At 40.7% G+C, this 11,995-nt stretch overlaps 1 pseudogene; it reads left to right on the plus strand.

Annotated features, from left to right (window-relative positions):
• Nucleotides 1–4,409: 4,409 nt before the first annotated feature.
• On the plus strand, nt 4,410–8,057 carry LOC148035251 (uncharacterized; annotated as a pseudogene).
• Nucleotides 8,058–11,995: the final 3,938 nt, after the last annotated feature.

An 11,995-nucleotide genomic window follows, 5' to 3' on the forward strand; every position in this document is an offset into this window, starting at 1 on the left:
ATCAAAAACGATACTTATCTAACCGAAGTTTGAGGTTTGATGCATTTTCTACTCATGGTTCTCATGGAAGTACTCCAAAAGACGAGAATGATTCTGATGATGCAATAATAATCTTGGCAGCTATTGAGGAGATGAATAATTTCAATAGAACTCATGAAGGTAAGAATCAACTTCTTGTTTTATGTTGTAAATTGTAATATTTTTTTGTAAAAGATATTTGTTGAATCATGTAAGACAATTCTTAGTCCCTTATTTTGGTTCCTTTTTTAAGGATTTTTGCTTGTGCATATCAGATTCAATTGTCAGCTACGTTTCTAAACTCTTATCAAAATTTTGTATCCTCATGTAGGGGCTGATTTTCAGTTGGTTGAAGCAACTTTACATGACTACAAAGATAAAAATAGTGTCAAAGTTGTGTGCAAATATGATGGGAAGTGGCTGCACCTATGTCCTCGAGGTTCAGATTTGCAGACCATCCTAACACAACATATCAATGCAAAATCTCACATCAATGCATGGAGCAAGAAGACCACAATAAAGCAATCATCTTCTCTCTTCACAGGAGCTAGTGGGCGACCTAAAAAGAATTTTGAAAAGGATCCATGTCAACAAACTTTGGGTGCATTCCTCGTATCAACCAAAGAGCATGCGGAGGTGGCTTCCATCCATGCAGGTGATTCAAGCTCTCATTTATTAAATCTGTGTTGGGGATTATGGCAGTGTAAACTTGATGTTAATGGTAGTGAGGTTGATATAAAACCTTTTCTCCAAGACCTAAAGATGGGTGAAGAGTGGTTTTGTGAGCCACATACAAAAGCTACTTTATATGATGGGGATGTTGAATACAGGATAGATGGATGCTTTAGGCATGTGTGCTGTCTTCGGATCTCAAGAATTGGAATTCCGTTTGAAAGTTTCACATGCGAGTATTGTAAGAAAATTCCATCTTGCGCTGATTTTCGTGGCAGAGTGTTTCGGGAGGGTAGTGCAATTGAGAAAAGAGGAGAGAGGCAAACAGGTCGAGGAAGGCGATTGGATTACCTTTCTGGTGCAGAGCTTAAAAGTGTTGTAGTTGAGACAAAGAAAAACTTGCGAGAGGCCAAGAGAAAAATATGGTGGTTGAAGGCAAAGATTGTGGTGCTTTCAGTGAGAATCAGGTCTTTAAAAGAAGCAAACTATGAGGCTATTAATAGGAAGGATGTGCAACGTTTTTGCAATAACATTATTGAGGCTCATAGGCAAGGAAAGTTTGGTGGCAAATTAGCTTTATGGGCTTTTCTTCAAGACATTGCAAATAATGCATTAAGATTGAAAAAGGGGCAAAGATATGCAGAATCCTCAAAGACCATTTTTGAGGTTGCAAAGCTATGGGGTGGGCCGCGCTTGCATGATTTTCTAAGCGTAAACCTTGGAGGGCCATCTTTGTCAACCACAAGGAGGCAAGGAAGAAAGGCAACTCAATTTCAATCCGGAGAGCATGAGTATATCGTTGATATGGTTGGAAAGATATACAAGGATGTAAAGTCCAAACATGGAATAGCATCACGGGTGCCATTCATTATTGTTGAAGATGAAACAACCATCAAGCGTCGCATCAGGTAAAAACTTAGTTGAATTTCTCTTCGCTTCAGTTTTAAAATTTATTTATGTAACAAGTCCATGGAAATAAAGATGTTAAAGTGGAGCTTCATGTTTTTGCAGATGGAATGAGAAGGATGACACTCTAATTGGGTTTTGTGGAAGAAAGGGAGAGGATCATCAATGCTCCTCAAATGATGTTATCATTGTTGGAGATGGAGCACAAGGATATGAGACAATAGTGGATGCCTTCCAAAATCACGTAGTGGGACATTATGCAAGACTGCTCATTGTCAACCCGCTTCATGAGAGTCTTCCACGGTTAGCTCTTGCTGTGCATTGCACTTGTAATCGCTTTGATAGCGATTTCATCAAAGCTCAATGGAGTCTTGTGGAGCAAATGTGGAATGCAAAATGGAAGGATTGCCTAGGGCCAATAATTGGACATGCTTCAGATGGTGATAGTAGACGTCGCAAGCTTATGCTTGAAGACTATTTAGGAAAAAGTGATAGAAAGTTTGGTATCAAATGGGATGGATGGAAACTCAAAGGCAGAATCATAGGAGACAATGTGTATGGACTACATGATCAAGATTTTGTGCATTGTGGAAAGAAGCTTGTGAACCCTCTTGATAGTCCTATTCGACAACTAGCGATTGGACAAGTTTGGATTACACTCAATCATGTTGCTTTGGTCTATAATCATTTCTCTATCGATCAACACAAGTTACGAGAAGAAGATATACAACGAAACGATCGGCAAAATTGGAGAGCAGCCCAAGTGATTGTCTCTAGACAAGTTCAAAAATGTATGATAGAAATGCAAAAAAAAGAGAGGAGCATGCAAGGGACTGGGGCATATTTGCAGGTTGTTGCTGATTATATAGACATTTTTTTGTCTCCACATTTAGACTTGAGAGAGCGTGTGGTGCTTGCTAGTAAAGTGGTCTTCTTCTTCAAGTTGTGGAGATTATGGATTCATCATCATTCTACATACACTCTTAAGAAAAACTTCATTAGCAAAGAGGCTTACACAGATACCCAGCTTTCTTGTCATTTTGTGGTTCTACTTATAAAGATGTTTCGGGATTTCTTCCCAAATCTCAAGTGTCCTTTACATCTCACAGGATCGGATGCAACAGAAATTTATTTCAGCAAGATTGGAGGTATGGTTGGGCAAGAAAGAGCATTTGATTTTGGAGATGTTTTGCATTGTGTTGGAAGCTTGAACAAGATTACCGTGCATGAATGTAAATCAAATGGGGTGACTTTTTCAAGGGCACATAAGAAACAAGAACACATATGGAAGGTTTTGAACAAGCATGAAGGCATTTTGGAAGCAGATCTTGGGAATTACGAGAGCGTTTCCTCTGATGAAAAGTTGATAGATGCATTGAAAGAGGGATTGAAGCGGGTACAAGATCTTTGTGAGTCATTGGGGATCAAACCTAGCACAATCGAAGGAGTTGAATGGTGGACAGAGCCTTGGATAGATACACAATCAATGTGGTCAAAGATAGATGCTGAAATGGGTGACGCCGATGAGCACGATGACTTTGTGGAGCCTTGCAGTGAAGATAGGCCCATTGAAGGTAGCGACGGAGATGACGAGGTCATTGCTCTGAGTGAGATTCGACATGAGGTGGATGGGATTCTAGATGAGGCAAGCATTGAGGATGAAAACAAGACTATCTCGCCCGTGGTGGAGGTTGACAAGAAATTCATCTTCAAGTCTACTTTGGTGAGTCAACTCAATGGAAACTCAACACTATCAAAAGATAGGTTGACAAGGGTAAGACAAGGAGTGTATTTCAGCAATGAAGGAAAATTAGCATCAACAACCAATGGAAATTTCTTTGGAATAGGGTCAGATTGTGCTGTTTATTTCTACGATGATACATGTGGAAACAGAGACACAAATTTCAAGAGAAATGGAAAAGCCACAAAATTGAAGAAGATGCAAACTCTTCATAGTACATGGTATCTTGGAAGAGTCCAAAAGATGCGAAAGAAGGTAGGTGGCAGGTATGTAGATTACAAGCGAGGTCTTGACTTGGTAGATCGACCACAAGGGATGGAGGTTCAGCTTGGTTGGTATCAGAAGGTGAAAGGACACCATACATACTCTTATGATGTGACAAACTTAAACATGGTTGATATTGAGTCAATTATTGCATTGGCACATTTAACATACAATGAGGCTACTGATAGATATGTTCTTGATCAAAATGATTATCGAATCTTTAACGATTTCTTGAAGTCTGCTGGTTAGATGTTTATTTAAATCATGTAAGTATGGAACCATTTGGTTGTAATTTGTGTTTTAGTCATGTTATAACACAGGTGACCTTATTCTTTCCATTTTCATATGATTGCAGGCAACGAATCCTCCACCTTGCAAAGTGGGGAGGAGTTGGAATGACATGAGTTGGATTTTTGTGGGACTGAAGTGTTTTTTGGGAAGGAGTTGGAATGACATAAGCTGAATTTTTGTGGGACTCAAGTGTTTTTTGTGGGATTGAAGTGTTTTTTTGTGGAATGACATGAGCTGAATGACATCCACTATATGTTTTTTGGGAGAGCAGGTAAATTCCAACCATTGTCTCTTGGAAGAACGGGGTTTATCTCGTATAGTACTCTAGTTTTATAGTAGCCCAAATTCAGATTAGTTTCACGTAGCAATTGATTGTGTTATTGATATTTGCAGTACAGGTTCCTATCAGTTGTTTTGTTCAATTGTTGATTTAGCTAAGAGGACAACATGGTGAATATCTAAGAGGACAACATGGTGAAGGTTCCTATCAGTTGTTTTGTTCAATTGTTGATTTAGCATGTCAGTAACTAATTTTTGTGTTGAGTCATCTCTAAAAAGTATTTTTGACAGTGATCCGGACGCAAGCTATATGGGCCATCTCTATGTTCAGCTAGTTGAAGCAAGAAATCTGGCGAATTCACTGGAAGATTCGACCCCTATGTGATCTAGCAGTTGTTTGCAAGTCACTGTGAAATTTTATATCACTATCAAGGTCTCCTTTTGTAACACAAGAGCAGGTGGTTGGTTTTTTTTCAGAGTTGGGCTGGTTGTGCAGCAGCCTGAGTATGAAACAGGAGTGGCTTTCAGTGGACAACATTGACAAGCGGAGCAACCTTTCTATGCAGGAGTTTATCACAAACTATGAAGAACCGAATGAGCTAGTAATCATAACAGATGCATTATGTAAGTGGCCAGCCTTGATGAACTGGAACAAGGAGTATCTAGTGAGAGCAGCTATTTGAATCAGCCCAAGTTTACAGCTGCTTTTTTCCTATTTTTTCTTGCAGTGTAGCCTGCAATTGGTTCTATGAGCTCACCGCACGAGAGGAGAGGGCGTCTGACAGATTGGCAGTCCTGCATGGCTTGCCGAAGTTACAGAGTAAGCTGCCAAATCCAACCAAAGAGGCTGATGGAGGAGTATCTTGGAGTCCCTCACAAGTGTATGATAACTGTGATACAAGAGGGGGTTGTTCTGCTATAAATGAAGCTGTAGTTTCACAATGTACAAGCCCAATGCCACTGCCTGATGAGCTTGCAGCAGTAAGCCCAATGAGACCACCGCAAGGGTACCCAAGCAAAGGTCTTTCACAAAGAGCTTCTCCTAGAAGGTGGTCTGCCTCTCCTTTAAAAAAGGTTCAAGTTGGTCGATTTGGGAGCCGGCGGGCCGGGTCGGTCGTGATTCGCAGTATCAATTACTTTTCTGAACGCCAGAGTAAAGAGAGACACCATGTTATGGACACCAGTAGCAGCAGGGATGGTGAAGAAAAGGCTAAGAGCTATACTCTAGATGAGCCAAACTAAGACTGATGGAGGAAACTCTAGAGCGTAGAAAAGCGGAGATGGATGCCCAAACAGCCAAGCTCAATGACAAAGCTCATGCCAAGGCTCGTGCTGCCAAGCTGCTTGCCCTTTAGGCCAAGTTGAGGGATATGCAAAGACTCCAGGTAAAGATCTGGCTGAATTTGTTTTGGCATGAGATTTTGTCCATAGATTCTAATGTGTTATGAATATTTGACATCTGTTGGCAGGAGGATGGAATGGTTGGGCATGGCAATCTTCAACCATTGTTGACAAAGGATTACTCGAGGTCTGATAGTAGTCCTCCCTCTCCTCCCTTAACACCCCGAGTGGTGAAAGAGCAGGCATTGACACCAAAAGCTCATAGGGCAAAGAAGGCGGTGTATGCATCTCAAAAGAACTCAAGCACTCCTGGGAGCTCCAGACGAATAGTTTCCATCTCCCCTAAAACCACTCCTTGAGGAACTCTGGGGTAAGCCATTGGTCCAGAGGACCCCTAGTTCCTCAAATGCCCCTGAGAACTCTCTTTCCTCCTTGGTTCCTTGCTTTTCAGACCCGAAGAATGAAAACATGAAACCATCTCCAGGGAAGTTGTCGGGCTCTGCGATAGTGCTTTCCAAGGATGCTGGGATTCCTGCTCAGCATCCAGGAGCAAGCAAGGCTTTACAATCAGGACCAAATGGCAGTGTACCCAAAAGAAGTTCAAGGGTAGAGAAGAAGACCCGACCAAGGCAAACCAGGCAGAGTTTTGTGACAGGTGAATTAACAGATCCATCTCCTATGCCTGAAGGGGAGGTCTCCCTCTCCCTCTTGAGCACTGAAACTGACATAAAAGTGGAGGCTCCTATCATGAGCAAGATAAGGCAAAGTTCTGTTGCTCCTATTCAGGAAATGAAGCCCTTTTTGCGCAAAGGGTCTGGCATTGGACCTGGTGCTGGGCCAGGGATTGCAAAACTGAAGGCCGAAGTAGTGAAGAGTTCTGACGAAGATGTCCCAGGAACTCCTACAAGAATTTCTGATGAAGAGGCTCATGCATCTGCAAGGAGCGTCATGGACACCAGCGATGGGGAATGCATTCCTGTGGAAGCCCCAGTTGCAGATGCTTCCTTATCTTCTTACAAGGAGGAGGAGAAAGGGAAAGCACAGACTCTAGAGCTGTCAGATGTTGATGTAACTCATAACTCAGATGGTGGCTTCTTTGCTGTATGCGAAGATGCCAAGGCTACTGAACTTTTGAAGGATGATAAATTGCCACACGTTGAGAGGGGTTGTCACATTGTTTCATTTCCCATGGAATTGGGCACTAATGAACGTCACGATAGTAAGTTTGCATCTGAGCCAGACTCTGTACCTCACACACCTTGGGATGAAGCAGCTGGAAAGGGAGTGCCAAGTGCTACTTTGTCTCAACTTCTCTCTGAGAGTACTTGCCAGGTGGTGCATATTGCATCCTCAGCAAGTGGTTCTGCGTCATTTCGTGCTAATCTAGCAAGTGGAGAGCAATATGCACCCAGAGTCTCTCCTATGAAAGCTGCCTCTCTGGCTAGCTCAAGTTTGAAGCGTCTAGGCGCTATCATTCCTGACTACTTCAGTCCCTCTGCTGCTACCCTTGTGGAGTCCCCAGTTGGAAGTCTTGCTTCTCGGGATTCTTCTGGAGTTCAGTATTCTTCTGATACGGATCTCACTCACTCACAAAAGAAGTTGGGCTCCTCTCAAAAGTCTATAGTAGTGATCGTTCCACCCAAAGAACCTGCAAGAGGTTTCAAGCGCTTGCTGAAGTTCGGTTGAAAAAGTCGCAAAACACCAGATATCATTGTGAGGGATGGTGTATCTGCATCTGCCCCTTCAGAAGGTGACGACGAACTCGAAGAGGTCAACAAGGAAGCAAATAAGCACTCCTCTAATATAATACTCCAAAAACTGAAGCTTCAAGAGAGGCTTATAAAAGATTATGGTAGTGGTAGTCATGCCAGTAACACAGACACAGGACCAGGTAAGCTCTATTGTTCACTTTACTGTTTGTATTATGTATTTCTTTGGTATAAAAGTTTCACAAGAATAAGTGGAGCCTAAGTGAAGGAGGTCAGTGGCAGTTATATTTTAGATTCCATCTTATCTTTTTCATTTTTTTAAAATGCAGACCTATCTGTACAAAGCTCCATTGTTCCATCTAATTTTAAGCTTCAATATGATCATGCTCATGGGAGTACAAAGCTCAAAGGTAGCTTCTTCTGTTGATTTGCATTGATAGCTTTCCACTAGACGAAAGTTGTGTAGCTGAACATATTTCTTTTTATACCTGTTACAGCACCATGATCATTCTTTTCTTTGTCGACTTTTCGTTGCTATAAACTTGGGCTGATTCATGATGAACATAGACTTGATATTTTTTACACTGTTGAGCAGGAGCAATCTTCTCAATGTATTAGACTTTCTGAAGCGGCCAAATTCTGCTCAACTGGTATCAGGCACAAGAGACCGTGTAAATTTGCATGACAAGTTCAAGAGCTTGTATGTCCAGATGTTTCCTGGTTCTATTGAAGAACTGGAGAGTAAAGCTGCAGCAAAAGCTAAGCAAAGAAATGCTGGCTCATTTTGGGACACAGTGATGGATGCCAAAGTTGGCAGCTTCAAATTTGGTTTCTGAAATGCAGTTTTTTAGTGACCGCTATGTTTAGGCAGGTAATACTCTCTACAATCTTCCTGGTGCATGGTGAGAAAACTAACATATTTGCCTTGAGTTGTATCATGTGATACCTTATTAGGTTCGTTGGCATGCAAAGTCAACTTTGTACCGATTATCCCATTTGCCTGCTGGTGGCATAAAAAAGTTCTCTTTGGTGCTCAAATCATATGCAAGGAAATATATTGAAGTCAAAAATTTATATTTAGCAGCCTCATTGTCTTCATGTCTTTGCCATGTAGTAGCGTATTATTTTTGTAGCTTCATACCCTAAATGCTGAGGGTGGTTGAGATGTGACCAAAATGTTAGTGTTGATACACTCGTCATTTTCTTAATGTTGGCCTCTACTTTGTGTCTCATAAGAACATGAAGAACTTTTTGCAATCTGAGTAGGGACTCCTGCTTTTTCGAGCTCTTGGCATCAAGGGTTGAACTATGGAGTGATCTCACAAGGACACACTTGCCTCTCTTCTCTATATGGAATGCTGCGCTTTCTTTATTATTATTTTTTTACTCCATGGCATGCCCAATGCAAAGGGCTGATGCGTTTCACCGCACTAAGTTTTACAAGATGGACAGTTGCTTCTTATTGCTGTATTGGCCCTAATAGCATGGATTTCAACCTGCATAGGTGTTTTTCTTTGTCCTAATGAAGGTTCTCAGTCAAGGTTGGAAAGCCACTCTCTAGTTGCAGTATCAAATACATTTGACAAAGATCTGCAATCAGACGAGCCAGTTTTTTAGATTACTTTTGAACCGAGTGCTTTCAAGTGCCACATACGATGTTAAGGAAACTTTTCACATAAAATGTCTTCTCCATCCAGTGCCTCAAGTGAATGGGCCTGGACGATTCAGCAAAAGCCTCGACACATGTCCCATGGACAAGAATGGTCTTTCTCTGAATACCTAGCTAAGTGTCGTTGGAGGGTCCTTCGCTAGAAAATGTCTCTATGGGTTGCATTTAAAGGCTGTGTTAGCTTGGAACTAAGTGCTAGAAGTGGGCCTGAATGATTATTGCAGCTCTGACAATGTCTATCTTAGTACCCAAATGTGCTAGATTGTCACACCTAGCATAGTTCTGTTTTAAGAATTTATCAAAGCAAGGTCTTAGTGCCCAAGTGTGCCAGATTGTCACCTAGAATACGTCTATTTTAAGACTTTATTAAAGCAAAGTCTAGACTCATGCAAGCCCTATGCAGTCTGGCATTATGAAGTTGTGTAGCAGAAATGTTGAGAGTAGACCTGTTTTTCTGTTACTAAGCTATCAAATTTTTTTTTGGCGTCTTCCATCTTTCTACTAATGGACAGTTTTGTGGATAGAAACATTTGTGTAGCCGAATAGCATAATATTTAATTGTGGAAGGAGTGGTTGCACACATGGTCATAAGCCATAGTTGCCATGGTTTGAAAGCCTATGAGCCATGCGAATATGTGCAAAATAGAGTCATAAAATGATACTCTTACAAGGTTATCACACCAAATCAATATGGTGAAGCATGCAATACTGTCATTCTTTATTTATCTCTTCAAGTAAGCCTATTTGTGACTTCTGAGGGGTGTACCTATGGTTGAAGCTTGGCTCACCCAATGGTTCATGAAAGATTGGGTGGTTCAAGCAGTTAGGGTGTTCTTTTGTAATCCTCTCAAAGTCATGCCAATTTTGTCTTTTATGGATTGGAGAATATACTAGAAATAAAAAGATCGGATGGGTCTAGCAGACCTATTCTCAAGGAAATATTCTCTCCTTAAGTGCAGCTACTATTGTCCATCTATTCTTTGTCCCATTCTATTAGATGGGATGGCTATAATATACCTCTGCATGTGGTTCCAATTTTGACAACTATGCTATTTTCTTTTTGTTTTCAGTTGTTTCCCACTTCAAAAGGGCATATGGTAGTGGTGGATCCTCATAGACATCTCTCAATTTTGTAGGTCTTACAAAGGCTGGTGCAATTGAGGCTATTAATACTTTTTTAACCCTTTATTCTTCCCAACTCCACCATCTAGTTGTATTTTGATACTCATCGTTGATTCTTCAAGCAAGAGTTCAATTGCATATCTAACACGTGTATTTTTTTGCATATTCATTGGGCATTTTGCTTTCTCAATCTAGAAACTCATTGAACACTTCTCTTCATAGTTAGGGACTTCTCTTCATCGGGTCTGGCAATCCACTCTTGCGTAGTACCAAAGATCTTGTAATGTAAATTATACAGGGAGGGGGGGGAGAAATGCATAAGCTTAAAATTTTAAAATTACAGGAGGGTTATTATAATATACCACAAAGATAACAGGAGGTATATATTAAATAGGGCAAAAAAGGTTACAGAGGGGTTTTAAAATATGCCTTTGCACGCACGTGATATCCATGATTTTGTAAGGTGGACCCCCCGGGTTTAGGGCATATGCTAGTAAAATGGTGCATGGCTCCAAAAAATTAGCCACACTTTACTCAAGTTAAGTGGCTCACTATCTTGAGTAAAGTGGTCCATTTTATGAGTTAAGAGTTGTGGATCTTGGAAAAAAATGAGTCCTTAAAATTAGGCATTCGTTACATCAAGGCAGATTAGAAGTGTTGGAGGAGGGCAATCAAGAGGTTGCTCAACTCGCTCAACCTTGTAAACTATCATGGATAGTGGTGAAAATAGAAGTGGTACAATGGTGTAGTAGTAAATCGCATCTTAGTATGGATAGCACCCCCCCTCTCTACATAGAAGGCAAGAAGATAAGCCAGTAATTGTCTTCCACTCATGTTAGGAAGCTATTGTTAAGGTGCAAAGCTGACTTTAGCCACCTTCCTAACAAAAGCTCCTTATGGATCGCGAGTCATTGGCAAGCAATCTGCTTACTCGTGTCTTTCTAGTTTCATGAGAAACCATATATTGGAAGGTCAAGCGCATCAAATAAGATATTTGACAAATCAAAAGTTGAAGATGGGATTGACGTATAGCTCAAAAGACGGAGAAGAAAGCAATGAAGATAATGTGGTTGCGGTTTTAGCTACAAGTAGAGGAGATGGACATTTTTAATAACACTCACGATGGTAAGTGACATCTTTTTAACCATTGAAACCTCTAGTAAAATGTTATTTTCATATATGATAATTACTGGTTTATGAAAGAGTTGAGCTTTAGTAAGGTTTGGGTTTGTTTTACAATCACTTTTGTATATGTATCTTAGGGCTAATTTCTAATCATTTTGGAGATTAATTTGTGAGAGTCTTGACTTGAAATTATACAGGATCTGATTTTGAGCTTATTGAGGCAACATTGAATGACTACAAAGATAAAGGGAGAGTAAGAGTTGTATACAAAAGTACGATTAGAAATGATTGCATTTGTGCCCTTCAAGATCAGAGTTGCACATGATTTTCACATAGCATATCAAGTCAAAGTCTCACATCATGGCTGTATCCAAAAAAACATCTACCAACCATGTAGTTAGGTTTTCTTAAAATGCAACAATTGAAAGAAACCTTCTATATAAATGAATCACAAAGATCAACTTAACAAAATGGGAGTGCACATTGGGTCCTCTTTAATACAACATTTTGAGCTAGTTGTCCTGTTGAAATGTATTGTGTGATGTCTAAAACACAAGATTGCTTTTTGGGGCTGATATAAGAACCATGGTACTTTGAAAGGCAATTTAAGGTAGCCTAACATTCCTTCTCATGCTCAAAAAGGGTGATCAAAGAGAGTGAAAGGAAGGCTCTAGTCTTGACCCAAAGAGTCCCACCCCAATGAGATTAAGGCATTATGCCAAAGGTGTTGCGGACTACTCAAGGACCTAGGAGGATCACGGAGGTGATGGATATTTTATTTGAGTTTCCCAAGAGGTCACCCCAATGAAATCAAGACATCAGACCAAGGGTGTTGCAACAGATTGCTCACAAGCTTGC

The sequence above is a fragment of the Lygodium microphyllum genome, chromosome 6 (assembly GCF_053477565.2).
Source record: "Lygodium microphyllum isolate KBCC chromosome 6, Lygodium_microphyllum_v1.1.10, whole genome shotgun sequence".
In the NCBI taxonomy this organism is placed as follows: domain Eukaryota; kingdom Viridiplantae; phylum Streptophyta; class Polypodiopsida; order Schizaeales; family Lygodiaceae; genus Lygodium; species Lygodium microphyllum.